The following is an 11,236-nucleotide window of genomic DNA, read 5'->3' as shown; positions in this document are numbered from 1 at the left end:
GCTCGATCCCAGGATCCTGGGATCATGACCTGAGCCGAAGGCAGACGCCTAACTGACTGAGCCACCCAGGTGCCCCTCAAGGAGACTTAATATGAGAGAAAGAAGGATAAGGGTGGGAAACCTGCCCGTCACTGAAATTTACAATTTACCCAATTTTAAGTCTTTGGCACTCCAGTTTAAGACAGAAATTTGAAACCAGCAAACTTGAAATGTTCTAGAGGTTTCCTTGTCAACTGTTAGATAAACAGGCACTTTCCCACTATAGCATTACAAGTTTAGTAAAAATGTGGCTATATAATTATAGGAAAGTCCACCTCATTTCAAAATTACTATAACCTGTCAGAAGACAGGCAGCCTACTCTGTTAGAAGATTTTTAGGCAAGAGGATGGTACCAAAAGAATCTCTCATCAATATTTGAGAGAATATGGAGAGAGCACCTAGGAAGGAATGCATCCGGAGCTATAGAACATTAGTGTGACTATAGAACCCAGTCACCACAAGGAAGATTCACCTGCATATCACTGTAGAAGTTGAGAGATTTTTCCAACTGCTTTACCTCATGAAGACTCATAGGCTGGGAAACTTCATGCAGTCTGGCCTGTATTCTGAACATAGCTAGGACAACAGACACATTTATGAACGTTATAAAATAATTAAGCCCTGGGCACCTGGGTGGCTCAGTTGGTTAAGCAACTGCCTTCAGCTCGGGTCGTGATCCTGGAGTCCCAGGATCGAGTCCCACATCGGGCTCCCCACTGAGCGGGGAGTCTGCTTTTCCCTCTGACCCTCTCCCCTCTCATGCTCTCTCTCACTCTCTCTCAAATAAATAAATAAAAAAATCTTTAAAAAAAAAAAAAAAAATAATTAAGCCCTAGCAGTTGCTGGCACACTACCATTATGGTAAGGATTTATTGAGTTTGGAGACTTTATGAGAATCAATTACAGGCAAGAAGACCGTGTGGGCCTACAATTATGTAACAGGTTTCTGTAGTCATGGTGCTAACTGGCTAGGTGGGGCTATTAGAGTTTGATCACTTTTTATAAATATTGAACAAAATACCTATTTTAAATATATTATATACATAAATTTTAAAATAAATTAACATTCTATCTACCACTTTAAGAAAAAATTGTCAACCATTACATCATTTTAAAATTTTAGGTCAAATGGGTTATAAATTATATTAATGCTATTGGCTTGTGTTGGCTCCACTTTGGCTGATAAAGGGAAATATCCGCTATTCTTTTTCAACATCAGGTGAACCAAGCTGTTATTTACAAGTAACAGAACTTCTGAATGATTTGGCAACTTATGGCACTATTATTTCAGCATTCGCTCTTATTGTAACTTCAAATCTGCTTTAATAATATCAAGGAAATGTTTATTTTCAAAGGAATAACAGTGCTCCAGCTGAAAGGCAGTAATTCTGGAAAGAATTTAGGTGTGATGAAAGCTATAAAGGCCAAACAGCTACCATGATAAATGCTGTGAATTTAGGACAGGATGCCATGCACATTATTAGAGATGATACTGACAAAATAAAAAGCAACTCTAATCTAGCTACACTTTGAGTTTGCAAAAATTATCTTATATAACAAGGTAAATAAGGTGGAAAAAATGCCAGTGACATGGCCACAGAATCAAATCCTCAGCTATAGTGATGGCAGATTTAAGCACCTTGAGAATTCACTCCAATTACTTTCTATTTGTTACTAGGGCAAAATTATTGTTGAATTGTGTCAGTTTTTAATTATGAGTCCTTTTCAGGAATATACCTTTGGCATAAAATTAGACTGTCCTGCACCAACATTTCATTTCTTCTGAAAGTCATTAACTATCAAGCCAACCCAACAAAGATGTACTTGAATGCTATTCTGTCAATGAGAAAACACTAAGAATAGCTAACATCCATCACTTATTATGTACTTAGCATATGCCAAGACTTTATACCTACTTTACATCTACCCTTTCATATAATTCCTAACAACCAATCATTGATGTGTCTACTGGCATTATGAATATTTTATAGTGAGTTTTTCTGAAGTTTAGAGAGTAGACAGACTTGCCCAAGATCACAGAATTTCAAACATATTCTGCGAGTCCAGAGACTCCACTCTTAACCACACACTATATGAAGGCAAAGTTAAAATGCAAGTACCTAAGAGTTTACCTATGTTGCCTATTTCCTGGACTTGCCTTGATTCAACAAAGCTTTTTTTTGATGTGTTTATAAAGCTAAGAAAAATGGTAAATTACTGTGCACACTGTTATTTCTTTAATTCCATAAGAGGAAGATAATAAGGATAATGAGGACTGTTCCTTTGTAATTCCAGTGTGATATTTTTGTGGGTGGTTTTCAAAGCACATGGTATGCAATTAGAGATAATGTGGATAGCTCCTTGTTTTCCAGGCATGTGCCATCCACTGGGCATTTGCTGAGGGTGTTTGATGTGTATGCCACAGGAATTGATGTGGACATTTCATTTGCCTCTCAAGTTTGAGAGCCCTTAGGATTTTGGCAGTGGCCCATGCCCTCAGTTGACTTGTAATGGAGATCTACAAGAAAGAGTCTCTATTATATTTTAAATATAGTTTTCTGCTTCTCACAGTATTTCCTCCTTTTTTTGGACTTCTTCCCTGTACTTAAAATTGCCATAGTAATTAGGAAAGTGACTCTTGAAACTGTGGCCTACTAGCTTGCCTTATTTATTCTCTTGCTATGACTTTCATCATAACTTTTCAGAAGGCACACACCAAAAGAGAACTCTTCTCCCTGCCAAGGCATTTAAGCTCAGCAGAAGCAGATGTCCAGCAGTGTAATTTCTGCCCAAGTGTCACTGATATATTATTGAGGAAACATCAAATCAGATGAGTACTGGAAAAATTAAAGCCTATTCCCAGCCTCTCTGCTTGACCTATACTCCTGAAGTTAGGTTTACATTAACCTTCCAGCCCTCATATTCCCTAACCTTTACCCATGCATTATAGAAAAAAAAAAACTTTTTTTTCCAGGAGTGCTGTTCAACAGTGCTTTTGCTTTCATGTGTTTTTTTAACTGTTTTATTTGTCCATTTTCTTGTTTTTCCCACACTATGTTCTATCCATTGTCCTTGCCAAAGTAACTTGACATGCATCTTTCCATATTTTTCTATATAACTCAAGTTTCAGTCATTGCTAACAGCCCCCCAAAAAAACATAATATTTTACAGCCTGCTCTGTATCTTGCTTTACTCACAAGCTTTTAGTACTTATTATTAAGTATTTCTCATCTCAATTGTTTTCTGGCTTTTTATTATAGATGTTCATTGCTTTGATAGGAAATGAACTCTGATGGCAATAATCCATACAACAAAGTTTATTCATGACATTACACTAGCCATCTTGGCCCATTCTCAATGATGCTGACTTAAAGGGAAGGAACAGATGCACAGGTAATATATCTGCTCTTAAAGCACATATTTTAAGAGTTAATTTATTTAACCATTTATTCACTCAGTGTCTACCATGTTCCCAGTACTTTTCTGCAGTTACACATTAGAAAAAGCATCTGCGGGGCGCCTGGGTGGCTCAGTCCTTAAGTATCTGCCTTTGGCTCAGGTCATGATCCCAGGGTCCTGGGATCGAGCCCCGCATTGGGCTCCCTGCTCTGCGGGAAGCCTGCTTCTCCCTCTCCCACTCCCCCTGCTTGTGTTCCCTCTCTCTCTGTCAAAAAATAAACAAAATCTTAAAAAAAAAAAAAAAAAAAAAGAAAAAGCATCTGCTTTTATGGGCCTCACTTTCTAGTAATGTTGCAGGAAAGCTGATCATAAACAAGTAAACAAATAAATAATATAGAGCCAGAGAGTAATACATGTTCTTAAAAAATATAAAACCAGAACAATAGGGTAGAGAGCAAATGGCATAGTCAAAAGACCTAACAATTTGAACTAACATCTAAGTGATGAGAAGAATCATCCATGCTGAGGTCTAGACTTGAGGAAGAGCGTTAGTGGCACAGAGGCCTTGAAACAGAAATGAACTGAGAGCATATGAGGAACAAAAGAGGCCAGAATGTAAAAAGCTTAATAGGTAACGGGGGAGTTGAATGTATGAAACTACTGAGATGGACAGGACCCAGACCCTGACAAATTACTAAAGAAATAGCTCAGACAACTAGTGGCTATTAAATACCATGAGGATAATTCAAAATGGAGATACAAATGAGTCTGTGTGCGCATGTACGTGTGCATATGTGCACATGTGTATATGAATAATACCTATCTTCATGGAGGAGGTCATAATGGAGATGGGCTTTAAAAGATGAGTAGGGGGGTACCTGGGTGGCTCAGTCAGTTAAGCATCCAACTCTTGATCTCATCTCAGGTCTTGACCTCAGGGTCCTGACTTCAAGCCCCATGCTGGAACTTTCTTAAAAAAAAAAAGTTTAATTTAATTTAAAAAAATAAAAGATGAGTAGGATTTAGATAAATGAACAATAGGAATGGGAGTGGATAAAATGGTACAGCAGCTTGTGGGAATAGCCTGTGCAAGGGAAAATAGGGGTGTAGAAGCGAGGTCTCTGTGACTAACAAGTGGTCCATTGCAAATGGGTGAGCAAGAACTGGGGAATAAAAAACTTGTGAGGGCTATGAAGGGGACCGAATGTCAGAATAAGAAAACTAGTGAATAATTAATCTGGAAGGTTAAATCATTGAAGGTTTGAGCACAGGGAAGTAACAATCGGAGGTGAGATTTCAAAGGATTTCTCTGACACTTCACTGTTGAATTGGATTGGGTTGATAAGGCTGGTGGTGAAGAGTCTAGATAGGAGGCTTTTTATACAGTTACTTAGAGTGGACTTAAGAATTAAGCCAGAGTTCCTCAAAAAGTTGAAAATAGAGCTACCCTACAACCCAGCAATTGCACTACTGTGTATTTACCCCAAAGATTCAAATGTAGTGCTCTGAAGGGGCATGTGCACCCCAGTGTTCATAGCAGCAATGTCCACAATAGCCAAACTATGGAAAGAGCCTAGATGTCCATCAACAGATGAATGGATTAAAGAAGATGTGGTATATATATACAATGGAATATTATGCAGCCATCAAAAAATGAAATCTTGCCATTTGCAACAACATGGATGGAACTAGAGGGTATTATGCTAAGCGAAGTAAGTCAATCAGAGAAAGACAAGTATCATATGATCTCACTGATATGAGGATTTTGAGAAACAAGACAGAGGATCATAGGGGAAGGGAGGGAAAAATGAAACAAGACGAAACCAGAGAGGGAGACAAACCATAAGAGACTCTTAATCTCAGGAAACAAACAGGGTTGCTGGAGTGGAGGGGGTGGGAGGGATGGGGTGGCTGGGTGATGGACATTGGGGAGGGTATGTACTATGGTGGGCGCTGTGAATTGTGTAAGAGTGATGAATCACAGACCTATACCCCTGAAACAAATAATACTTTATATGTTAATAAAAAAATTTTTTTTAAAAAGAATTAAGCCAGAGACAACTGGAGAGAATGTAAAAGAAAATACAGTTGAGAAAAATATTAGACATGGAATCTGCTCTAGATCCAATGCATAATTTCTTCTTCCATCATGCTTATCAGACTCTCTATTTTATTTCTGGTGACTCTGAAAACATCACCTCCTGGGAAAACCAGCTGTGTGGTTGCACAACTCCAACTGTTTAAGTTCTTTCTCAGGTTGAATTGGAATCTACTTCCCTGTAAGATCCACTGATCCTAATTTTACGTTCTGTAGAAAAGCAGACTATGCAGCGTTCTTCTACAATATGACAAGCTTTCATATATTTGAAACTAACTATCATGTTTATCTCCTGTCATATCCAGGTTAGCCTTCCTCCAGTTTCTCTGACCATGTATTTTATATGGTTGTATAAGATGTGTATTGTATTTACATAAATAATTAACACGTAATGATTCTTTACATGCTATTAACAATGACAACATATTTTTCCTGAAGGCTTTTTTCTCATTTGCAAAAATTTATCTTGTTTAACTTTCTCCTGTACAAATTCTAGGCACTTATTACACAACTGGGGGACAAGAAAATGGAATCGCCCTGCCCTATACAACATTATTCTAGGCCAGGGGTCAGCAAACTATGGCCTATGAGCTAAGAATGGTTTTCACATTTTTAAGTGGTTGGAAGAAACAAACAAACAAAAAGAATATTCTGAAATACATAATAATTTTATGAAATTCTAATTTCAGTGTCCATAAATAAAATTTTACGAGAATGTGCCCATCCATGTATGTATTGTCTTTCATGTTTCAACAGAGACTGAAAGGCTGGCAAAACCTAAAATATTTACTATCTGGTCCTTTACAGAAAAAGTTGGCTAATATCAATTCTCAGGCCCTGGTGTGTCGCCTGTTGTCTGCTTCATCTGGGAGCTTGTCAGAAATGTAGAATCTCAGGCTCTACCCCAGACCCACTGAATGAGCATCTGCATTTTAATTAAGTGTCCAGGTGATGTAGTTGTTCCTTAAAGCTCAAGAAGCAGTGCTGGAGCAGTGCTTTGCAACTCTGGCATGCGGAAGAACCACCCTAAGAGTTTACTGAAGCACGAGTTTTGGGATTTCACCCCCAGGAAGTAGACTGGGGTGAGGCCTGAAAGTCTGCATTGCTAATAAGCTCCCCTGAGATGCTGACACTGCTCTTAACCTGGTCACACTTAGGGGACTCTCTTCCACCCATGTTTAAATCCTTCCTCCTTTGCAAGATTTTCAATCACCAACCCAGCCAGGACAAATTCTCTCTCCCTTCTTTGAGCTCTTATACAACAAATGGGACTCATTTTACATTTATATAATAGTATTTGGCCTGGGGCGCCTGGGTGGCTCAATGGGTTAAGCGTCTGCCTTCAGCTCAGGTCATGATCCCAGGGTCCTGGCATCAGCCCCGCATTGGGCTCCCTGCTCAGTGGGAAGCCTGCTTCTCCCTCTCCCACTCCCCCTGCTTGTGTTCCATCTCTCTCTCTCTGTCAAATAAATAAATATCTTAAAAAAAAAAAAAAGTATTTGGCCTTAGTAGATAGCTCAAGTGGAAAGAACTTTCTATTTTACTAACTCAATGGCCTCTTGCTATTTCCCAAACCTGCCAAGCACATTCCCACTTCAGAGCTCTTGCAACCTGTTCCTTCTGCCTGGAAGGCAGTTAGGTCACTCATGGTTTTCTTTAAACATCTCCCCTTCAGCAGTGCATACTCTAACCTCACTTTCTAAAACTGCTTTCCACCCCCACTCCATCACCCTTATCTCATCTTGCTTTATCTTTCTTCATTGAACTTAACAGCACTTTACATTATGTATTTATTCAATGCATCTTTCCTCCAACTAGATTATAAGTTCTGTGATATCAGGGACTTTTTCACTCATTCAACATTGATTTATTGGGCATTTACTGTGTGTTGGGTACTATTCTTGGATTAGAGCACACATGAGTTTACTTAGGAAAATGGCTATCATTCACTAGGCATTCAATGAATATCTGTTGAATAAATAAATGCATGAATTCCCTTTTAAGCCACTTGGAGCAGAATTATGGTTGATAATTTATAAACTGCAAATATCTTTAATTGTTAACCATATTAAGTTACAAAAATATCTAATCAAAGCTAATATTTGTTGGATACTTATCATGTGGTGGGCACCTGAAATATTATTTTATTCTCATTTTTAAACTTAGGAAATGTGAGAGCTAAGGAGGTTATATAACTTTAAAAAGGTTAAATGTGTACATTAATACAGGTAGTGTAATACCACACCTGAAAGGATAACCATCACATATTCTTCTTCCTCATAATGAAACTTGCGGATAGACTGGCAGGTTTGTGTGGTAACTGAATGACACCAAAGGATTTATCTGTAAAAATTTAAAAACTGACTCACTACTCACATCATTCCACAAAAAAGTGAAGGTATAGCTCTAACAAAGATACACACACACAAAAAATATATTTAACAGAAACGGAAGTGAATAATTAGGTCTAGGTAAAATATGATTGAGAACTAGTTAATTAGGATTAAGAAAAAATATAGCTATGGAAATCATAGGTGTTATCACTGATCTTGTTATTTAGCTCTGAATTTCATGGTATCTGATAGGGGGTCAACTATTTCTCCCCTACAGAAAAAGATTTGTTAAAATCCTAACTCCCTGTACCTCAAAATGTGACTGTTTTTGAAATAATGTCTTTGCAGATATAATTAGTTAAGATGAAATCATACTGGAGTAGGGTGAGCTCCTAATCTGACTAGTGTCCTTATAAGGAGATAGCTATGTGAAGACAGGAGACACACAGAGAGAGCACCATGTAAAGATGGACACAGAAACTGGAGTGATGCATCTCGGGGCCAAGGAATGCTAAGAATGGATGGCCACCACTGGGGGCTCAGAAAATGCAAGGATATTCTTTTTCTCTGCAGATTTCAGAAAGAGTATGGCCCTGGTGACATCCTGATTTTAAATTTCTAGCCTCCAGAACTGTGAGACAACATATTTCTGTTATTTTAAGCCACAAGTTTGTGGTACATTTTTGAAGCAGCCCCTTGGGGGGGGGGAAAGAAAAAAAATATATATATATTCTAGAAAAGTACAATCCAATAGGTAGACTTATTTTAGGAATGAAATCTTCACGTGTGATATTTAGTGGATTCCTACAGAAAGAAGATGAATTTGCAGTGATTTGGAAGAAGAAGGACACTCTGATAGCACAATTACCTAACAGACACAACAAGATATATTCAGTTCTAGTGAAGGCTAGAATTATGGGTGTGTGACCTGTTCTTGGAAGGGCCACGTGCTTGGTCTAATGCTCTGCTCTCAGTGTTGTGAAATTCTTCATAGTTTTTAAACAAGGTCTCCACATTTTCATTTCGCTCTGGGCCGTCAAATTAGGTAGCTAGTCCAGGCTTGAGTAATAAAACAGTATCGGTATTATACAGGGATTATTGAGTACACTAATAAAACAGTGTATGGAGCCTAAAATATGACAGAGACAGTATTTCAAATCAGCGGGGAAAGAATGGACATTTCCATAAATGTTGCTGAGACAGTTGGTTATCCACATGGAAAAACAGAAATAATTTGGAACCCAAATTCATACTATAGTAAAAAAAATCAATTCCAAGGACATTAAAAGACCTAAATGTGAAGGCAGAAATATGTACCACTGAGAAGACAATATTTGAGAACATTCCAGTGTTTTCGGGTGTAGGAGACTTCTTGAATGAGTTGTAAAAAAAACAGAAACCATAAAAAAAAATTGATAAATTCATCTACATTAAAATTAAGTACTTCTGCTTTTTTGCAACGGGTTTGCTGCCAGAACACAGGTGTCGTGAAAACCACCGCTCAACCTAAACCAAAATGGGAAAGGAAAAGACTCACATCAACATCGTCGTCATTGGACACGTAGATTCAGGCAAGTCTACCACTACTGGTCATCTGATCTACAAATGTGGTGGGATCGACAAAAGACCTATCGAAAAATTTGAGAAGGAGGCTGATGAGATGGGAAAGGGCTCCTTCAAGTATCCCTGGGTCTTGGATAAACTGAAAGCTGAACGTGAATGTGGTATCACCACTGATATCTCCCTGTGGAAATTTGAGACCAGCAAGTATTATGTGACCATCATTGATGCCCCAGGACACAGAGACTTTATCAAAAACATGATTACAGGCACATCTCAGGCTGACTGTGCTGTCCTGATTGTTGCTGCTGGTGTTGGTGAATTTGAAGCCAGTATCTCCAAGAATGGGCAGACCCGTGAGCATGCCCTTCTGGCTTTCACACGGGGTGTAAAACAACTAATTGCTGGTGTTAACAAGATGGATTCCACTGAGCCACCCTACAGCCAGAAGAGATACAAGGAAATCATTAAGGAAGTCAGCACCTACATTAAGAAAATTGGCTACAACCCCAACACAGTAGCATTTGTGCCAATTTCTGGTTGGAATGGTGACAACATGCCTTGGTTCAAGGGATGGAAAGTCACCCGTAAAGATGGGAATGCCAGTGGAAGCACACTGCTTGAAGCTCTGGATTGCATTCTGCCACCAACTCGTCCAACTGACAAGCCCTTGCATCTGCCTCTCCAGGACATCTACAAAATTGGTGGTATTGGTACTGTCCCTGTGGGCCTAGTGGAGACTGGTGTTCTTAAACTTGGCATGGGGTCACCCTTGCTCCAATGTTACAACTGAAGTAGTCTGTTGAAATGCACCATGAAGCTTTGAGTGAGGCTCTTCCTGGGGACAATGTGGGCTTCAATGTCAAGAACATATCTGTCAAAGATGCTCATCGTGGCAATGTGGCTGGTGACAGCAAAAATGACCCACCAATGGAAGCAGCTGGCTTCACGGCTCAGGTGATTATCCTGAACCATCCAGGCCAAATCAGTGCTGGATATGCACCTGTGCTGGATTGTCACACAGCTCACATTGCTTGCAAGTTTGCTGAGCTGAAGGAGTAGATCGTCGTTCTGGAAAAAAGCTGGAAGATGGTCCCAAGTTCTTGAAATCTGGTGATGCTGCCATTGTTGATATGGTTCCTGGCAAGACTATGTGTTTTGAGAGCTTCTCTGACTCCTCCTTTGGGTTGTTTTGCTGTTCGTGACATGAGACAGACGGTTGCTGTGGGTATCATCAAAGCAGTGAACAAGAAGGCAGCTGGAGCTGGGAAGGTCACCAAGTCTGCCCAGAAAGTTCAGAAGGCTAAATGAATATTATACCCAATACCTGCCACCCCAGTTTTAATCAGTGGTGGAAGAATGGTCTCAGAACTGTGTCAATTGGCCATTTAAGTTTAATAGTAAAAGACTGGTTAATGATAACAATGCATCGTAAAACTTTTACTTCAGAAGGAAAGGAGAATGTTTTGTGGACCATTTGTTTTTGTGTGTGTGTGTGTGTGGCAGTTTTAAGTTATTAGTTTTTAAAATCAGTACTTTTTAATGGAAACAACTTGACCAAAAATCTGTCACAGAATTTTGAGACCCATTAAAACAAAAGTTTAATGAGAAAAAAAAAAAAATTAAGTACTTCTTCTCCATGTACTCTTTCTCCTTTGCAGGGATCTGAAATTTTAAATAGTACTTGTGAATGTCAGGGGCTTGGCCTTGGATTTCACCGAAAAGGCAGGGCTCATGTCCAGAGCTGAGATTTCTGACTTGTTTTCCCTCCTTATTGCCTTCCCTTCTTTTGTGGAACTTTTGGTT

At 39.0% G+C, this 11,236-nt stretch overlaps 1 pseudogene; it reads left to right on the top strand.

The window, feature by feature from the left end:
• The first annotated feature begins 9,346 nt into the window (after positions 1 to 9,346).
• On the top strand, positions 9,347 to 10,741 carry LOC116631911 (annotated as a pseudogene).
• Positions 10,742 to 11,236: the final 495 nt, after the last annotated feature.

The sequence above is a fragment of the Phoca vitulina genome, unplaced genomic scaffold (genome assembly GCF_004348235.1).
Source record: "Phoca vitulina isolate PV1807 unplaced genomic scaffold, GSC_HSeal_1.0 scaffold6, whole genome shotgun sequence".
Lineage (NCBI taxonomy): Eukaryota > Metazoa > Chordata > Mammalia > Carnivora > Phocidae > Phoca > Phoca vitulina.
Note: the sequence above shows the minus strand (reverse complement) of the source record. Positions and strands in the feature narration are given on the sequence as shown.